A 20,147-nucleotide genomic window follows, 5' to 3' on the forward strand; every position below is an offset into this window, starting at 1 on the left:
CAGCAGGGGTTGTTTAGAGAAGGTGCCCCTTATGCCAAATATATCCATACCTAAGGCTTGGGGAGTGTGCAGTATTTCTAATATATCTGTGGGATTTTTTTTCTTTTGTCTCATTAAGGGCATAAGATTTCTATTCAATAACTGGAACTTCCTATTGTTTATAATTACATTTTCCAATAATACTAACTTAGACCGCTGACGTTTTATCAAAACAAAAAATGAAAGATATTTTTCTGTTTCAAAAGAGAGAATTTAGTTCTAGGTGGCTGGTCAAGATAAATCCAGGATCCAATTACTAGCCTTTAAATGACAGCCTCTGTATGGCTTGTTCCACATACACTGCAGTTAAAAATTATCTGAATTCTTAATCTTAGCACAGAGATTGGTTGGATGCCAGGCTGTACCATGTATAAAGTGTTTTCTTGGGGAGGGATAAGTTATTGCAATTTAGGAACTACAATCTCAGGTCCAAATGATAAAATTGAAAACTGTTTGTGGTGGAGCAAATGTAGAGGGGGAATGTTCTTCAGCACCTTTGGGCATGTAATAGTTAACCTGAAGTTGAGTCAGAGAGAACAGGGAAGAGTGGCTGGGATAGGAGGGGTGGGCAGAAAGTGAGGTCTGGCTGGGGGAGTCACCAATGGTGTTGTGAGCATCTGAAATAGGACAGCAAGCCAAGATGGGCTTGGCTTATCCAGCTGGAGGTGATGTCTAGTCACTGTGCTGGACTGAGAGGTCTGTGCAGAGAGGGAGCCAGATGGCTTTGTAAAGCTCTTTGTAGCCATGGAGCTTTATCTCTATTCATTTGAGGTTCTTCCAACACTAATAACTTTTTTCCTCTTCCCTCTATCCTGTTGCAATAGCTACATTTTTACTGAATGCCTGTGGCGTCTAGAAAGTCATATGTGTATCCACGTGCACACATGCAGATCATGGTAGAGTTTACCAGTGCTGCTGCTGAAACTTCTCAGGTTCTGAAATTCTCTCCTTATCCTCTTTCCTACTGGCAAAACAACAAAGAAACACCCAGTATACAAATATAGAATATCCACCACACACAGTGTGCTGAGTCTGCTTTCTGGGGTCCTTTCATAAGGATTATTGCCATAGTAATACTGGGGTTTAATGCTCTCCTGATAGTCTTCCTTGATCTATAGTTACAGTTTGAAGGACCAACAGAGATGTCTTGCCTTCAGTTTCACTGTAAAGCCCTGCAGCACTGTTCTCTCCTGAGAAAAGTCAGACTTGTTTTAGTTCCTGTAATAACTCATTATTCTGATTTACACTTGTCCATAATTTTTGTGTGTTTTATATAAATACACACACTATGTCCTGCAGTATGTCTTGTCTGCCTTTTCTGTACTCATCAGCCTATATAATGCATTGCAACAGCTCACCTCTCTGTCTGTGATGCCTCCACAGTGTCTCTGTCTCACAACAGGGAGGTGCTGTGCATCTCCTAATCAGTTCTGCAAAAAGCAAAGTCTCCATAGAGCATTATCCACAAGTATTTGTACCAAGCTGAGAATACGTGGTGTATCATTTCAGGCTAGATGTGACAGCCCTAATGGTTGGAGAGGGAAAAGTGAACTGTGTAAACCCTTAAAATTTCAGGGGCATTCAAGGGATTTGCAAACCCCGTCAAGTACACTGCTGAGTTCTCAAAAATATCTTGAGGGACTCTCCATCAGCTTTCACCACACCTGTAGCCAACACAGGAATAGCTGTTTCTAAATCAGCAAAGGTTTTATGGTTTTGTTCCACCAGGATGGAAACTTCTAGAAGATACTAGCAGATTCTTCTTCAAAGGAAAAGATTCTGCCTTTTGAATGGTTTTGTCCTACCCTTCAGAAAGGAGGTTTTGGTTACATCAAGAAAGGGAAGAAAGTGATGGAGGTAGAACTTTCATATTTTCCATATTAAGTCTCTTGTGAATCTACCTTGATGAACCAGCAACACCACAAAGCACTATCTGTTTTTGTTTTGGTTTTGTGTGCTGTATTTCATGGCTATCCATGTCCCTGTTACTCTGTTTGCCGCCAAAACAGTTGTTACTGTCTGAGTCCTTTCTGCTTTTACAGATTAAGTTTTTAAGTAATACTTACAGAAAATGCATCTACTTTCTAATCACGCTACAGTCCTTTCTGAGACTTAGAGGTGTCTACCTCACCTTTCAGTGTTTGAAAACAGCTCCCTGTTATCAAGATTTAACATCACTAGGGAGAAATCAGAACTTAGGCAGCTTTTAAGATATTGCCCAAAGGCATCACATTGAGGATGCAGCATTCTCTGATGTTGGCGAAGCATGAACTTTAAGACGCTCCAGAAGTTCACCTTGAGTATAAAACTTCTAAGTAAAAACAGGTTTGGAGGCAGCCAGGAGGTTAATCTGGGTGAGGGTGAGTTGTTTTCGCCAAGAAAGGCCCTTTCCTTTATGGATCTCTGAACCCAGGCTTTTAGTACAGAAGCACATAGCTCTGAATCTGTCAAAGTTGCTGAAATATCCCATCTTTTTTTAGTGAGCAATGATTTTTGTACAAGGTTATAGGGCCTTTCGTTATTTCTCTTCAAAGCAGCCGCTGGTTTTTTGAGGGCTCTGTTCTTCAGCTACATGATACCAAAGACTTTATTTCTGTGGTTTTGACCTGCAACAGTTCCAGTTTAATTCTGAGAGAGCAGATGGTTGATCAGTGTTTCTGAAAGTTTTATTTATGTTGTGACAAGGCTTCAGTCCTGATCCAAGATTAGATTGCTATTCTAACATCAAGGGAAACAAAGGCATTTTTCTGAAATCTAAATAGATAGGATAAGTACCAAACAGATGAAAGATAATACTGTTATCCCTATTTTCCATTTTTCTATTTCAGTTTTCCTGAAATGGAAGGGGATTGCTGTGGTCTGACAAACCCACCAGCAGTTTGCACTGGCTGTCTCTGAAATGGGGGCAGTGTCTTTCCATGCAGAGGGAGAGTATTTTGGTCTCTTGAAGTGACCAGATTTAAAAATAAAAATCATTACATAAACAGAATATGGGCAGAAAATGCCATCACATTGGAAAAAGGGACCGTACGTTTTTATATTGGGAAAAGAAGTAGTTCCAGGGTATCAGTGTGGCATGGTGGGAAGCCTTGAATTAGAACTTTAGAATAATTTTCAGGGTGACCTTTCTAGCTCAAGGACCTTTGGTGAATATTAACATTTTCATGAATGTGATGAATTAATTTAAATTAATATCTTATCATACTATGTAGTGGTAAGTTATGTCTGCCACAATCTATGTGATAATTATTTGCACATACTAACTTGGTATCTTGAACCCTGCTGCTTGAGCCATGCCAGGTCTTGAGCTGTTGTGGTCCTGCTTTGCTGTAGAGCCCAAACTCCTGGGGACTGGGAGCCTCAGTATCAGCTTTTGAAGCTGGAGGCTGCAAAAAGCCTCTGGAAACAGACATTGGAAGATAAACCAGCTATCACTATTGGAAAGGATTGTCAGTGCATCCGTCCCATTTCAAGCTCTAGCAGTGACTCTTCTTGTTCTTGGGTGTGTGCCTCTCATCAGTCCTTTCAAAGAGTCTAAACACCCTTTCTGGAATAAACTGTATGTTTTATTCTGAATTTTATGGCTTTCCCACTGTCCAGGAGTAGTGTTTTTGTGCCTGAATTTATGATGCCTAGCATGTATAAAAGCTGTTTTTTTTGCGCTTCCCCTCCTGATCCTTTTTTTTCTTTCAAAATACACTTAGGTCCCTGGAAGATGTCCTAGTGCTGACAGGCACAAAATCCTTCGTGATACGAAACTGAGCTGTAATTGCATGTAATGGTTCCTGCTTCCCAGGACAGTATACACATTTTGGGTAGTTAACATTTGTGAAGCAGTTTGAAATGCTACAATGATAGGCACTTTGAAAGTGCAAAATATTGTTATTATTCCCCAAAACACAGGGCTTCCCACTAGAAGTGCTCATAAACATTTAGCTCTTACTGTTGAGTTTTACTTAAGTCTTCATCTTGGGGTATGTGCTCTGTAAATTCAGTTGGAGATTTTCATTTTAATTCAGACCAGAAAGTTTCTGCATACTTACAAGATACTGAGCTGGTAGAGCTGGAGATGATCCATATTAACCCTTGACTCCAAGCAAATAACCCTTTCCTCTGAACAACACCCTTTCTCCTCAGCTGTATGAACCCATCTTGTGAGGAGTAAGAGAACACTGAGTAAAAAGCTTTAATCCAGTCAACCAGTCCCTGAACATTAAGCTACAGCTCCAAATCTCATTTTCTTGTTCAGAAATCTTACATAATAAAGCCACCAGTTACCCAGATGTAATCTTGCTCTTGCTCTCCTGCTGTTGGCCAGCGTGAAGGGCTCCTGCAGCAGCACATGGGTGTGCATCATGGGACAAAGGTGATACCAAAAGAAAAAACAAAAAACATACTGTAACAGTTTGTATTATTTTTCTATTATGCCAATTGCAGATTTCAGATGAGGTGTTGATAGTTTAAATGCTGGCAGAGGGGTGCAGTGTGGGTGGGACACCCACTGTGCACCACGGTGCAGACTGGTGCACACAGAAAGTATCTCAGGTCCCTTGAAGTTGGGTGTTCAGAAATCTTACATAATAAAGCCACCAGTTACCCAGATGTAATCTTGCTCTTGCTCTCCTGCTGTTGGCCAGCGTGAAGGGCTCCTGCAGCAGCACATGGGTGTGCATCATGGGACAAAAGGTGATACCAAAAGAAAAAAAAAAAAACATACTGTAACAGTTTGTATTATTTTTCTATTATGCCAATTGCAGATTTCAGATGAGGTGTTGATAGTTTAAATGCTGGCAGAGGGGTGCAGTGTGGGTGGGACACCCACTGTGCACCACGGTGCAGACTGGTGCACACAGAAAGTATCTCAGGTCCCTTGAAGTTGGGTTGTATGGGTGCCCAGTGCTGCTACTATTCATCGTAAGAGAAGTGTTGTAATGGAAGGACCTGGACATGTGGTAGCAGCACATGCAAGCAGGACAGGGCAGCAGAAGTGTCGTGTCACAGATGCTGCAGCACCAGCACAGGGTGATTGTGGTGTCATCTGGTGCAGTCAGGATGCTGTGGCACTGTCAACATGTTAGGTGTCTGTCACCAGCATATTCCTGGTGCAGGGGTTTCTCATTCTGCATGTTTATGGGTGCAAAAGGGATGATTTGGAGCTGTAGATACTAAAGGATGGTTTCGCCTCTTCTGGCCACTGGCAGACCTGAGAAGAAAGTCACAGTCTAATTTTGCAAACTCATTTCTGTGGAGTGGAAAGGGACTGATCAATATTCAGAAATGCAAAATGATCACAACATCCAGCCTGGAGTACTTGGGCTCCTGAAAACCACTCTTAAGGCAGAAACAATTTCAGACAAAAAGACAGTAACCAGTTTTCATGCCTCTGTGACAAAGCTTTTTCAAATAATTGCTTGAAAATACAACTTTGAAATACACAGTTTCTGTATTTGTAGTGTTATTTATCAGATAAGCATTAAGTTGTTGAAATTAATTTTCATTTACAAATTTATTTGAAGGAAAACACTGCCACTCTGAAGGTATGGTGGTTAATCCCTTGAGTTTCCCAACATGCATCCCCATCAGAAGGGATGTTGTTTTGCTTTGATTGGGCTCTATTGCCTGGAAAACAGCACACTCTGCCCATCTGCTTCATTAAACTGTAAAACCAATTCAATTTTTTAACGTATTTTAATGCATAGGAATTAAATATTTTGTGGACCTTGAGTAGCCATCTGGCTTTTCTATTTTTAAAGCAGACTTAATCTCCTGTTCTGGGTTTCTGGGTTGCTTTTTGTTCTTTGGGATTTATTTTCATTTCTTTTTAATTTGAAAGTCCTCTTACCTGACTTTAAGCAGTTAGATGAAGTTAGTTAGATGAATCAGCAGGGAGGATGAGACACATTTTAGGTATTTCAACAGAACAATTCAGGTCATCAGTCTTTTGCTGTTAATTATAGAGGAAAGCCTGGGTGACTTTGCTTTTAAATTAGATGTCTCCAGTGATGGTGAAGTCAGTCTAGAACATAGCGTGGTGACATGATTTCAGATCCCTATATAGGTGGCTTAAATCTGAAATACAAGAACTCTCTTGTTTGCTTGGGGTTTTTTTTGTTTTGTTTGTTGTTTTTTTCATGGTGATCAAAAATGCCTTCTCAGAGTCAGTGTTAATAATACTTCCCTATGCATAAAACATAAGAATGTCAGAGCTGATGCTTCTCTTCACTTCCTTTTGAAATGAAGGGCAAGCAGAAGAACTTCAGTGCAAGGAGGAACTGAGCACGACAGCCAGCAAAGAAAGGGAACTTGGTCTTGCAGTGTCTTTGAACCACTCCTGTGATGGTGTAAGACTGATGACTAAAAAACATAGGATCTGTTTAAGGAGTCATTTATACCTAAACAACGTTGGCATAATTCTAGGGATTTGTTAGAGTTATGTCATGATTTCAGAGTTGACTCAAGCTGCTGCTGTGTTCTGGTGTCACAAAATGTAAATCTTAAACAAAGGTGATTGACAGTTTATTAATTGTGAATAAGAAGAGGAAGATAAAGACCTTTGTAGTATGTATTTAAGAAAAAAAACACAACAAAAAACCCCAAAACCCCCAGCTGTTCACAAAAGCATATGTGTGGAGCAGCATAAAAAAAATCACTTTGCTTTCAATGAAAGCCTTAGTGTTGAGTAAAATGCCACTTTATTTTGAATTGTTTACTGACCTTGTTCATGAGAGTGTTTTGCTGCCGTGAGTGAGGGGAACGTGCAGCCTGCTGACATCTCAGAGGCTTATGCCAAGTCCCTGAATATGCTTTGAGATCCACAGTTACATTTTGAAGTACAAATATTACATTTTTCACTATGAGATGTTTTTTTCCCCTGAAATTTAAAGGAATTATTTGTTCCTTATACAAGATTACCCACACTGTTAGCAGTCTTGTTTTATGTTTTTGCTGTCATGTGAAGAGAGTGGAAATCGTCATCGTAGCAACTCTCTGGCTTCAGAAGGGAAAGACTAAAGTGTTACTGTTCTTGAAGAATCAGCAGCAGCACGGGTGTTTTTTTCCAAGTGTTTTCATCAGCTTATAGGAGGAAGCTCTTCTCTGTTACATCTGTGTGCTTCATTTTGGGGTTCAAAGCCAGGTTTATCCTTAGGTGGATGAAATAGGAAAACTGGTCTGTATAGACCATGGCCAAGCAGAACTCCAGCAAGGAAGGAAAGAGGATGAAAATAGTTTGGTGATGAATATATCTGACCTCGTGGCCCTGAGCTCTTGCACTGTCTGAATGACCTCACTTGTTGGCACTGGAGTGTTTGGTGCCTGACTGAAGCTGTTCAGATCTTTGCAGGCTTTGTTTGCTGCAGGGTTTGCATTGCAGCACAGCACGTGTGCTGTAGCCCTTCAAGGAAGGAGGTGGCAGAGGTGAAGTATTTTTGACCTGTGATCAAATAGACATTTTCAATGGAAAAGAAGAACACAGAGAACAGGCTGTATTGCAAAGTCCTCCCCTTTTCCTTGTTCCTTCCACACTGTCTATGTTTTGCTGTGTTGGAGTGCAGCTTGTGCCTCTCTTTCCTGGTGCTCCAGCACAGGGCACAAGGAGGCTGCTGCCCGTGCCCTGCCTGCTGGCCTGGCAGGGCTGCCCCACACCCAGGCACAGGATGAACATTTGTTTGAAAAAATACAGACAGCATTAAGGTGAGTATTTCTGCTCTATGAAGATCCACAGACAGAGCAGGGACATCCTGGGATAAAACTTGGCAAAGAATGTGACTCAGATACTGTTGACAGCAAGGAGCCCTGGGGTACCTGTGATATACATGGTATTTTCCAAGGGAGGGAGATGTTAATCCTCCCTTGTTGTAAACACCACTTCTTGGTCCTGATCTAAGGTGGGAAGTGGGAAGGAGGGCTCTGTCCCTCTGAGTCTCTTTGGAGGTGTCTGCTTCCAAGCCATAGCAGGGATCTGATCTTCCACTTCCTTCCCACCCTGACTTCAGTCTGCAGAGGGGTGAGGGGTGAGAAGTTCTTTTTGTGCTGTGCCTTCCTCTTGTTACCATTTCTAGAAGAGGTGTGCTCCTGCCTCGTGTTGGCAGTAGCAGGCTCTTTTCCCCAGAGGCTTGTCTAAGTGTCCTCAGTTATGTCTGCAAGGCTTCTTTCATCTATTTATATATAAGCACTATTTAAAGGGAACAAATGGCCTGTGTGATCATTCCTGTGCATTTAATTTCTGATGCTGAGTCTCTGTTTTTCAAAGTGGGATTAGAATTGATGAGGATAAACAGTGCCAACTTTACATATGGCAGTAGTGGGGACCTGTGTAAAGCTCAGCCAGGATTTCTTATTGACAGAGCTTAATTAAAAATGGATAAAGTTAAAGATTTTTTTTCTGTTGTTAGTCAAATGTCCTGGCATGAACTATCTCATGGAGCTGTTCTTTTTGTGGTAGCACAAGGGACCTTAAATCATGAGTTGGTACCAATTTGATACCAGTGTCTCTGGGCGCTCAGAAGAACCATGGGGTGGAACATGCCATTTCCATGAGCAACATCACTGAAGCCTTCAGCACAGCTGCCTTCTCCCTGTGTATTCTATTTAAGAGTCTTAAATTAATTTCCTGGAGCAGTTCCTCAATGCAGCCAGACTGAACAAAGGATTGCCCAAAGCCCTGGGGGTAGACCTAGTTGTTAAGGCTGATCAATGTGATGAACATCCTGCATATGAATTAATGGCTCCCTATCAATACTGGACCTCCAAGAGCTTGTAGCATGTCTCTGGAGAAGCTGGTTAGGAAGCAGTGCTACAGCCATTGCTTTTTAATGTATTTTAGGGTTGCTTGTTGTTTTGTTGTTTTAGCAGATCCTGATTACCTTGAAGTTACTTTTAAATTTTACATTTTATTCAGTGGATAGATGAATATCATGTTTGTAATAGTAAGACGTGTACGGATGTGTTGCAGAATTAAAAGCAGGGTTTTTTTATTTGTTTTTGGATGGAATGAGTAATGACTTGCAAACAGCTTCATGGTGTAGTGTGTTTTGCTTTAGGTTTACTGACGAATGGTGTTGTCTCCAACCAGCAAGCTGGCAGTGACCTCATTTATCCTACTAGAGCTCACTCTTCTTGACGGTTTCATCAGCCACAGGGAAGACGTTTACTGCTCAACTGCTGCCAGCAAGGCTTGGGCTTGTTTTTATCTTGGCAAACTCAGTGAGTATTCTGAATATTGAGTCAGCTTAAACGGTGTTATACACACCTCACAGGGTACCAAATTTTGTTGTTGAGCTAAGAGCAGAAGCAGGGCCACAGTATCTGCAGCAGGTTAGTTCAGTGATGTATTTTATCATAGGTTTATGCAGCTTGTGCTAGAAGGCTATATGTAAGGTTGTATTTAATTTGAACCTCACTACCTGGAAACCATTTGCAAAAATGCAGCTCATTGGCTTACGGTTTTTACTCCTTTTATAAAAGATGGAGGAGAACCTACATATACGTAGTATTATTGCCTAGATTTTTAGAAAAGAAGTTACGGAACCCACTGCAGGTTCATAATTTTTGTAGCTGTTTTTAGCTTTTAGCATGGAACTCACAAGAATGTCTTGCAAAATTATGGGTCAGTAGATGAACCAACAGTGAAGTGAAATTTAAGAAAGAAATTATTCCTGCTTTTTTAGAAACAGTGAGGTCTCTGAACAGCCCTCTGAAGGGTCACCTGCTGCAGATGGGTTGTTCTCATTTTGTAAAGTCATCCTCATTATTTGTGTAAAATGCAAAGTACAGTGCAGCCTCATGCAACATTGTGCTGGGTAGCAGATACTTTGTTAGCAGGTATTAGCAACACAGACATGATTTCTGCAGTGTTAAGGTAGTGATGGGTGAAAGTATCCTTGCTGCAGGCTTGTTGATTGCAGCCTGGCAGATGTCTTTTGTACATGTCTTGGCTGTGATCTGGATGTGTGTTTTATTAAATGGAATTTCTCAGGGCATTTTGAAGAATTAATGCTGTAATAGGTCTTATCAATAATATTTTCTTAATACTGTTTAGTTTAAACACAAGAATGTCTATAAATAATAATAAATAATGGCTATTATAAATTTCACCATTTTTTCAGACTATTTGGTAATTCCTATACATAGTGCCTTTGCTGCCCCCTTTTGCACCAAGTTCCAGCAGCTTGTATTCAGGCAGATGAGACAGCTCAGAGCTGATCAGGATGCTTGCAGCTTGTTTTGACATATTGGAATTGTTTGATTTGAAGGGGCTTTTTAGACAGCTCCTCCAAAAGAAGAGTTACTTTTCCTGTAGAAAGATGCCAGGTTTAATATGCAGCATGTGTCCATTCATACTGGAAACTTTTGGATACATCACTCATTTGATATGTGGTGGATACACCATTCATTTTTCTTTAATAGTGGTATTTTAAAGAGAAAATGCCTTGATTTGTCTTTTCTAGTATGATTTTGGAGAATGAAGTGTTGGTTCAGACTAGATGTGAGGAAGAATTTTTTTACAATTAGAGTGGTGAAGCGCTGGAACAGGTGATCAGAGAGGTGGTAGATGCCCCATCCCTGGAAACATTCAAGGTCAGGTTGAACAGGGCTCTGAGCAACCTGATCTAGTTGAAGATGTCCCTGCTTACTGCTGGGGTTGGGCTAGGTGATCTTTAAAGGCCCCTTCCAATCCAAACAATTCTGTTTTGCTCTACAGCATGGAACTGAGAGCAAAATACATCCATCCCAAAGACAAGAGTAGCTTGTTTGCTGTGGAAGTACAATGAACTCATACTGAATACTCATTTATTCAGTACCTGCTGTCCATATCACTGTAGCAGTGTTTAATCCTTAACAGGGCTGCTTGTTACTGTTCTTATTTCCTGATTATAAAACAAGATACAAACAGCATAATGTTCCCATACTGTTATTTTGCTGGACATACAAAATCATTTGCTTTGCTGTCCTGGATTACAAAAAAAATCAGTCTTGTCATACAATTGAAGCTATTTTGATGAGCTTTTGTCATCTGCCTCAGGAAATGATAGTTGCAACTTTGATATGTGAATTATATCCTATGTTATATTCCTATGAAAAAGCCTATAATTATTTTTTCTTTTTAGCCACTGCTTGTCCGTTATCACTCCAATACAATTTCTATAAAAATGTTATAAATACCCTTCAGTAGGGCCCATTCTGCCTTTCTTTAGAATGTACTGTTTTCAGTCTGTAAATCCTATGGTTCTGAGGTGTGCTACTGAACGGGAACTTGGCATTCTCTTGGAAATTTACATTTGAGTGACTCCCATACCTGAACCCTTTAAAGTACATACTCTGCCTAAGAAAACAATGGGCTCAGTCTAGGTTTCATCTGTGCTGGATTAATCTCCTGTGATTTTGGTATTGCTGCTCCAGATTTGCTGTTGAAATCAGACTCAGCCTACTGAGTTGTTTAAGAAGCTGTAAAAAAGTAACCCAAACCCTTTCTTGTGAACATGATGCTGTAACATACAGCTTTCTAGGGTGGGATAAACCCTAACCTTCATCTCCATCTTTTTGTCTTTATTTGCTGTCAAGAAGTGGCTGCTAGCCCTGAAATGGGGTTGATTTATGGTAACCTGCAAAAAGAGAATTATTTCCAGGAAATTACAAGAACATTTGCAGATGCTGAAATGGGGGGAAAAAAAGCCTTGCATATCTATTTTTTCTGCACTCAGAAAATGAAAGAGACTGTTGTCAAAGATCATATTGCACATAATCCTTCTCAAAAGTCATCCTCTTAATGTTTGGCAAGATGTAAAATTGTAGGCATGAGCATGGAATACTAATTGAGACAGATTTAAAATTAATGTTACCTCATCCATTTTTTTTTTAATCAACTTCCTGTGTCTTTAATTATTAATTATTTCGTTGGCAGTTCAAATTTACATACTTTTAAGGCTGGCTCTGATCTGTGTTGGCATCTGAAGTGCAGAGATCAGAACTCTTCTGTCTAACAGAGTGAGGCACCAAACAAATGCTGAAACTTGAAATGATTGATATATGAATTGTCATCTTCTGCCTAATAATAAAACCCATGGAGTTGGCAGGCTGAGGGGAGAGTGTGCAGCCATTGAAACATGTCCTTTTAAAATGTGCCCTGCTCCCTAGCAAAGACAGTGTTCTTGGCTGCCTGTTTGCACTAGGAACCATGGTCATGGGGAGCACCCAGAAAGTTTCAAGAAAACTTGTCAATTTTAAATGCTTGCAAAGCAAGATGTGACCATTCTCATAGTGTTACCTTCTCTCTGTCACCAACAGTCAAAGAAAAAGTTATTTTTTTGGATAAGAACTAATGGAGAAGAACATTAATAAAAATGTCTGTTCAGGAAAGGTACGTCAGGATGCACATGGAGATGATGAGCAATAGTATCGCTGATAAAACTGATGTTAAATAAATATTTATAAAAAGACCATACACAAGAGCATACACAAGTGAGGTAGGTAGTTTAACTGGTTTAGCTCTAGTCATGAATTGTCTCTTCTGCTGTTGCCATCACGAGTAGAAACAATAAAAAAGACTTCCCTCCAGCAGAAACTTCTGGGGAAGAAAAAAGGTAATTCTTCAGGGTAGACTGCTTAGCACATACACAGGCTTAGGATGGGAAGTGGTCTCACTGTCTGTGGAGAGGTGAAGGAAATTGCCTCGTCTCTGGGTGAATATCAAAGGAAAGTGAGCTGCTGGTGTGGGGCTTTGCTGCAAAACTATTTAGGAGATACTGTGTATGTGCACCTTGCATTTTGCTAGAAGAGCACAGCTTTCCCATTTCTCATCCAGTTGTCCACATGGTGGGAGTTCATTAACTACAAGGGAGCCGAGCTCATCTCATGTTTCTGTAATTGCTGCTGTTTTGTTTGTTCTTGCTAGATAGGGCTTTCTGTCAAGAGCATTGCAGAAACAGTAATGCTCAAATACTGGAACAGGCTGTCTAGGGAAGTGGTGGAGTCACCATACCTGGAGTTATTAGATGTGGTACTTAGGGGCATGGTTTAGTGCTGGACTTGGCAGTGTTAGGTTCATGGTTGGACTTGATGATCTGAACGGTCTTTTCCAGTCAAAATGATTCTATGAAATAGTGAACTTTCCAGGAGGAAACTGCTGTTTCCAAAACATCCAGCACTGCTGAAGAGGCACGTGCTATTGTTTCATCCAAGGCTACACACCCTCAACCTTGTCCTCCTCTGTGGTTGTACCCTCTCTTCAGAGGCTTCCCCCAGAAACAGGATTTGATAGTAACCTAGTTGGGTCTTCTCTCAAGACCAGTTATGTATCCCTTTTTCATCCACTTGTTCTTTCTGTTATTTGGGTGGTTCTCGGACGTACAGTTGCTTATTAAATAACATCTTTTCCCAGCACCTCAAATTGATCTGTCTTTTGACAGGGATTGCTGTGACAGTTTTTATTTTGAAAACTTTATTTTGAAACTGTAGAGCCTTAGCAGATTTGCCTGCTGGTGGATCTGCATTATCATAGAATCTCTCTAACTTGCCCATCAAGCAACTGAGATTCCTCACTTACATCTTTCTGAGCAGTGTTTATACCCCTGCTCTGAACCAGGCACAGAGAATGCTTCATGTTCCTACATTTAGGATGATGCTCCAGCTGTCATGGTGAAAATACCACTGCTATAGTCCTCCCCCTTCCAAAAGTCATTAAAAGCCATTGAACAAATGCAGCCTTGCATGTGTGTGGGTTTGTGATGATAGAAAATGAATTTTTTGCTGTCTGCCACTTCCACTTATGCCTCCATGCCTTAGTTCAGCATAAAATGAAGAAATGTAATTGTGATATACTGTGTCCTCCACTCACTTTGCAACTGGTACTAGTTTTCTCTTTCAAGTGAAAGTCCCTGTAACTTTGGCCACTACTTCCCTCTTACAGAGTTTTAAGTGAATTTTATTTTCAGCGTTCTCAACTGTTGAAATAATTTTTTTAATGTTCTGTTATATTTTAATTAAAAGGTCACATTTGAAGACTGAAGTCTATTTTAATGTGTAATGGATCTGCTTCTGGAGTGCCTTTGCTCATTAAAATGAGAAAATTAAAATGGAAAAAATAGGCAAGGGAAGTCAGGCATGTTATACTACTACTTTCATGTTTGGTTTTGAAGGTAAAACTATGTCAAAATTATAATTAGGTTTTGTCCTCAAAATGGCCTTGCTATAGTACAGGCATTGATGGAAGCAACTCTGCTAATTCTTCCTTTCAGGAGTTAGAGAATTCCCAGCTGAATAGTCCCAGAGTTCCTCCAACCACTCCACTAAAATAAAATTATCATACCTAAAACCAGGCTGCCTGTAAGCTGGAACTCATGTGTGAGGAGCAGGAGCATTACTCTGAAGACAGATTCTAGAATTCAATTTTCCTTGGAAAAAATGTTTACTGAGAAAGGCTGCCATATACATTAAAATTCTGGACTCAAGCCCCTTGGAAATATGGCATCCTTGCTAAACTAACTTAGTTTCAGTGCTTTTACACCCAGTTTTGAGTTTGTTTTTTTCTCTGGAATTTATGATACATAATTTTTGCATATCAAATAGAAATATTTATAAGGCCGTTAAATCAGATTCACTAAATAACAAAATACATTTCCTCTGGTGGAAGAAATTATATATTTGGATAATTTTCCACTGTAGGAAGGCACTTTTAATCCCCAAAGTAAGTTCCTGTTCTTTATATGAGCCCATTTTTTTTGAGAAATCAGCATTTCTTCATATCTTGGGCATGCAGCTCTTGGTGGCTGCTTTGAGGCCCTGTGGGCTTCCCAGTGAAGAGTTCATCTCCTATTGCTGCATCCATCCCTGCATCAGCTGAGTTTTCTGCCCTGTGATTTAATTACTGATTCCCAGATCTGCAGAATGGCTGATCCTCTTTAATGTCTCAGCTAAGCTTTGTGATTAAGGAATGATTCTAGCCAGGTAGACAGATTTCATCTGATTATACACTAGGATAATAAAACCAGAAATGAATGTGTTAAGTAAAAAACATTTTTCAACTGATACTGCTTTTATGCTTTCATTTTGTTTTAAAAGGGAGAATGTCCAGGTGGTATAAAGTAAGTTTGCCCACTGCTATGTATAAATACAAAAAAAAAAAAGGAAATAAAAATGTAGTGCGTTTCGTAGGACTTTAACTTGACTAGGATTTCAGTGGAACGGTTTGTGCTAAAGTAATCTCCATTGAAATAAAGAGACTTAATTTAAGTGCCATTAAAAGCCTGACCCTGAGAGACTGCTGAGGATTTTAGATCAGGTCTGAGGTCTGTCCGTGCTTCTTCATGGCCCATTCATAATTAATGAGCCCTTACAAAGTACGTAGACTCCACATACAATTACTGAGTAAATACTCAAAATTAGTAATTCACGTAGAGGGAAGAAGAGCTGATTGTCTATAATCACATGATATCTTTGGTTGGAGGGGACTTCTAAAGGTCATCTAGTCCAGCCCCTCTACAATAAACAGGGACACCTCCATCTAGAACAGATTGCTTAGTGTCCCATCAAGACTGACCTTGAATGTCTGTGGGGATGGCGCCTCCACCACCTCTCTAGGCAATCAGTTCCAGTGATCTACTACCCTCATATTAAACAACTTTTTTCCAATGTCCCACCTAAATCTGCCCTTTTCTAGCTTGAAACTGTTACCCCTTGTCCTATTGTTACATACCCTAGAGAGCAGGTCCCCAGCCTTCTTACAGGCTCCTTTCAGGTATTGGAAGGACACTATAAGGTTTACTCCCTCTATGAATTGGTTTATTTCCTCTGTTATCATTATAAAATGAAGCACCTCTGAAATATTTGTGAAGCTCTTGCTTTGGGGGCTTTTTTTTGGGATGAATTTAAAATTCTAATTTAGATGAAAACATATTTTTTCTTACTTCAAGTCAGAACTGACATGGTAATACAATTCTTTCCTTCATCTGCCTCTCAAAAATAAAACTTATATTTATAAAATCTTAGGTTACATTAGAGCAGGGTCCACATCCAAATCCGATATTGAAACTTCACCTAATTTCAAAAGTTAATGGCTTGTGTTGAGATATGATTTAGACCTTTGATCTGTGCCTGTGAAATCTGCTCAAGGTTGATCCACTCTCTCTTATTTACATTTTGGAAGTTCCTCACTTTCACTTCTAACGTTCTGAAGTTTTGGTTGTTGCTATGAGAAGGTGTAGGAGCATCGTCGTCCTCCCAGGTTTGTTACGCAGATGTTAATCGTGTATATGTGCAGTTTTGTTATCGTGTATTGCCTTGTAAATGCTGTGAAGACATGTAATGTGGTGCCTTCATTCAAAAATTCAATGTTAGTGCCAAAGAAAGAATTGACAGAAGAGATATCAGTCTACAATAGCAAACCATTTGTGTGGATTTTATTTGATTGGCGGTGCTACTTATTTTTGACAAATCCTTTTTGATGTGTGCTAATAAATATTGCAGCATTAAATCCTGCAGATTACAGTGTATTTGGGGAGAATATAAATTGTCTTTGCACAATGAGTTGTGTGCACAAAGCACTGCAGAAATACAGGAGCTGCTGAAGGCTATGGGAGAGCTCTGATGAATTCCTGCAGTGAGCAGTGCAGACACATCCCTAGTGAGCCAACGATGGGGTTACCATGCTTGGCTGCTGACTTTAGAGGGACCGCAGAGGTGAAAGTCAGCCTTGCCTCTCTGCTGGGGTAGTTGGAACCATCTTAGCAGTTTCATAAACATCATAACTTTGAAGATCATTAAAATGCTGCCTAGATACTACTTTTGAAATTATTTTTTAAAAAAATAAAATATAGTTACTTGGCCAGGAATTAGCTTTACAATGCAACATTGCTCAGAAGTACAGTTTTTACTGAAAAGTTGTTCAATATTGTTCTTTTCAAAGAAAGCCCTATGTTCATATGTAATATTTTAGAAGTTATTCTTATGACCATGACCTTTTGATAAAGCAGAGTGATGTGGCTTAACATTTCATGTTCTCAGTGGTCACTATAGATAACAGGACTACTTATACTTCCAGATAGTAAGACTGTAACATAAGAGAAAATGAAAATTGTGGAAGGGAAAAGATTGAGTTATGTGGTGTCTGTAAAATGTGGAAAGGCAAAGATGAGAGGGAGCTTTTGTAGAAATGGAAAAAAAATAAACTCTGTTCTGTCAGTTTTAGGGGTAACAAAAGGAAGAGGAAGTGTAGAATTATGGGATAGATGGGAAAGGGAATAAATATTCAGTCACCAGCTACAACAGCTGTTTCCTGCATGTACTTCCAGTTTTATCAAACAGAATAAGGAATTTTTTTTCCTGAACTGAATGTTAACGAGGATTTTAGTAATTTAAATGGAAATCTTAAAAAAAATAGTGGCAAAACTCAAAAGGTTTGAGTAGATACACCTGAAGTCTGAATCTGGGTAAGATATTGTAAAGCAGCAAGCCAGATGGTAGGAATCCGTGAGATATTTCAGTTTACTGAAAGTAATTGTGCCACAGGTGGTCATTTTTAACATCTCATTTGTGAACAATTGAGTAGACCAAAGTTGTGATTTTTCTCTGTGCTTCAGCTGAATGATTTCTGCTGGGGTGCAATGACAAAATGGAAAACCTTTTGAGGACTTGAGAAATTAGTAATAAAAAATGTAAATGCTCAAAATACTGTCTAATTTTTTTTTCTATTTTTTGTTTTTATTATTCTGAAATGGACAATGGTGAGCTAAAAATCTCACAATGCACTACAAGGATGTTGCTGTTCTCAGTCTACTTCACTGATATTAACATATTTATGTACTTATATTTTCCTTTCTAAGCTTAAGATTTTCTAATTTTATTCATGAAACTGGGTTAAAAGCTGTTTTGGTTTTTTTTGTAAAACTTTAGGCTCCTAGATTTTCCTATCTTACAAAAAATCTGAGTTTCTGAATTAATGTGTTTCGTCTTCTAAGATGTTTTCCCCACAGAATTTTCCATTGTTTTGCTATAACAAACTCAAGATACCAAACTTGGATGAAAAGCTTACAACTGAGGTAGAAGACGTACCCAAAGACTTCTTTTAAGGGCACATAGAGATAGGACAAGGGGTAGTGATTTTAAGCTGGAAGAGGGTAGATTTAGGTTAGACATTAGGAAGAAATTCTTCAGTGAGAGGGTGGTGAAACACTGGAACAGGTTGCCCAGGGAAGCTGTGGATGCCCCATCCCTGAAGGTGTTCAAGGCCAGGTTGGATGGGGCTTGGAGCACCCTGGTCTAGTGGGAGGGGGCTCTGCCCCTGCATGGTGCTGGAACTAGGTGATTTAGAAGGTCCCTTCCAACCAAGCCATGCTGTGATCCTATGACTTGTAAATAAATAAAAAAAAAGAAAGTGGAAGTGCACTATATAGGCTTTTTTTTAGATAGCTCTTGAAGTTTGGATAGCCATGGTATTTGTGTAATGGAAAACTCCCATAATTGTTCTGAATAAGATTTTATTTTCCTTTGACCTTGAATCATCTCTCTTACCTGGTAGAATGTGCCACCGTTTGTGGTGCTTAATCGTAGGATCATAGTTCTACCCATTTTATGATTATCAGCCTAAACTAGGAATAAAAAGTACTATTGTAATCTCAGAAGACAGTGACCCATAAAAGATGTGTGATTGAAAATGGATATATAATTGACAATGTGATCATTGTTTCTTTAAATACATGTGTTACTGCTGTCTGGCAGTATCTAGATCTGCCCTTAATTTAGCTGTCATTAACTGGCTGATCAGGTACAGCTATCAGGATAGATGTGGGTCATGAAAATATTCTCCTCTGAGATGAGAGTGGCCTTATTATAATTCATTTTTCTTGTAAAGACAAGTCTTTCGCAAACACTGTCACAATGGAAGAGATCACTGGGGACATAGAGCCATACACCCTTGCTTGTGCTGTGTGAGCTGAGTGAATTTTCACTTGCTTTTCTTCATGGCTATCACTTCCTATCTGACAAGTATTTTCAGAAGCTTTTACATTTGAACTGCAATTAGTTGTACTGATGATTTCTTCCATTCATGTGCCTCCTTATATGATGGAACCTGCAAATCAACTTGGCTGCAGTCAGAGCACAAGTAATTACACCTTCAATTTAAAGCATAAGAGAAAGGCTATGGGAGATGTCCAGCCTTAATGTGTGGTCATGAAGGAAATGGCCAAGTATTGTTTGTGGGCACTTCCTGATAAAGCAGCTGTAGTTAAAGCATTGATTTTCTTCTCTTTTGTCCTGTGTCAATAGTTTGACTTGTAACCTGAATGATATGTTTTTCTTTTCTTTGTAACCTCTGCATGAATGCAGCAATTATTGTGTGGCTGGTGTATTTTTTTAAAGAGTTTATGCCCTTTGTTTCTTGGTATGCTTAAATATTGAAGTTGTAATCTTAAAATAAATTACTTGACAAAAGCACCAGGGGTGTCTTTCATTGCTGTCTTGCAGGGTTATATAAATATGAAACTAATAACCTTAGGGAATGCACAGACAACAGAAGATAAAGCTTTTTTATTGTGTTGTCTTGCAGTGTGTTGACTATTGACACAGTTGTATTTAGAGAGAGGAGGATGAGGGGAGGGAGTGGGTTACATATCTTGATACACAACTGAATAGAATGTAGACAGCTTTTGGGTAAATGCAATTTTTTTTGCCTTTTTGGTAAAAGCATCCAGAAGAATTAATATATGTATTTTTAGTAGCTTCTTGTTTCAGAAGCTGACATAAAAAAAAAAAATAAAAAAAAAAAATCTAGCTTTTTGTTGTAGAAAGATGTAAATACTCCTGATTTCTGTATGGGATAAAATTACTAAATGAAAATGTCCTGGTTTAATTTTAGTGCAAAATTGTGTTTGCTGTATGCTTTCTGACTGTATTATAAACCTATGAGTGATTAAATAAAAAAAAAAAAATTCCTCTTCTAGAGGAGAAAAATTGGAATAGTTACTACCAACCTCTGTTTTGCTAGGTCAGAAAAATGGCTGTTATAAAATTGCCTCAGTTTACTACATTCCAACTGTGTTATTTGCAGCCTTTTGGATTTTGATTAAGAGTAACATCAGCAATGTAGATACTCAGTTCATACTGTACTGGATTAG

The sequence above is a fragment of the Chaetura pelagica genome, unplaced genomic scaffold (genome assembly GCF_000747805.2).
Source record: "Chaetura pelagica isolate M959 unplaced genomic scaffold, ChaPel_1.0 scaffold386, whole genome shotgun sequence".
NCBI classification, from domain to species: domain Eukaryota; kingdom Metazoa; phylum Chordata; class Aves; order Apodiformes; family Apodidae; genus Chaetura; species Chaetura pelagica.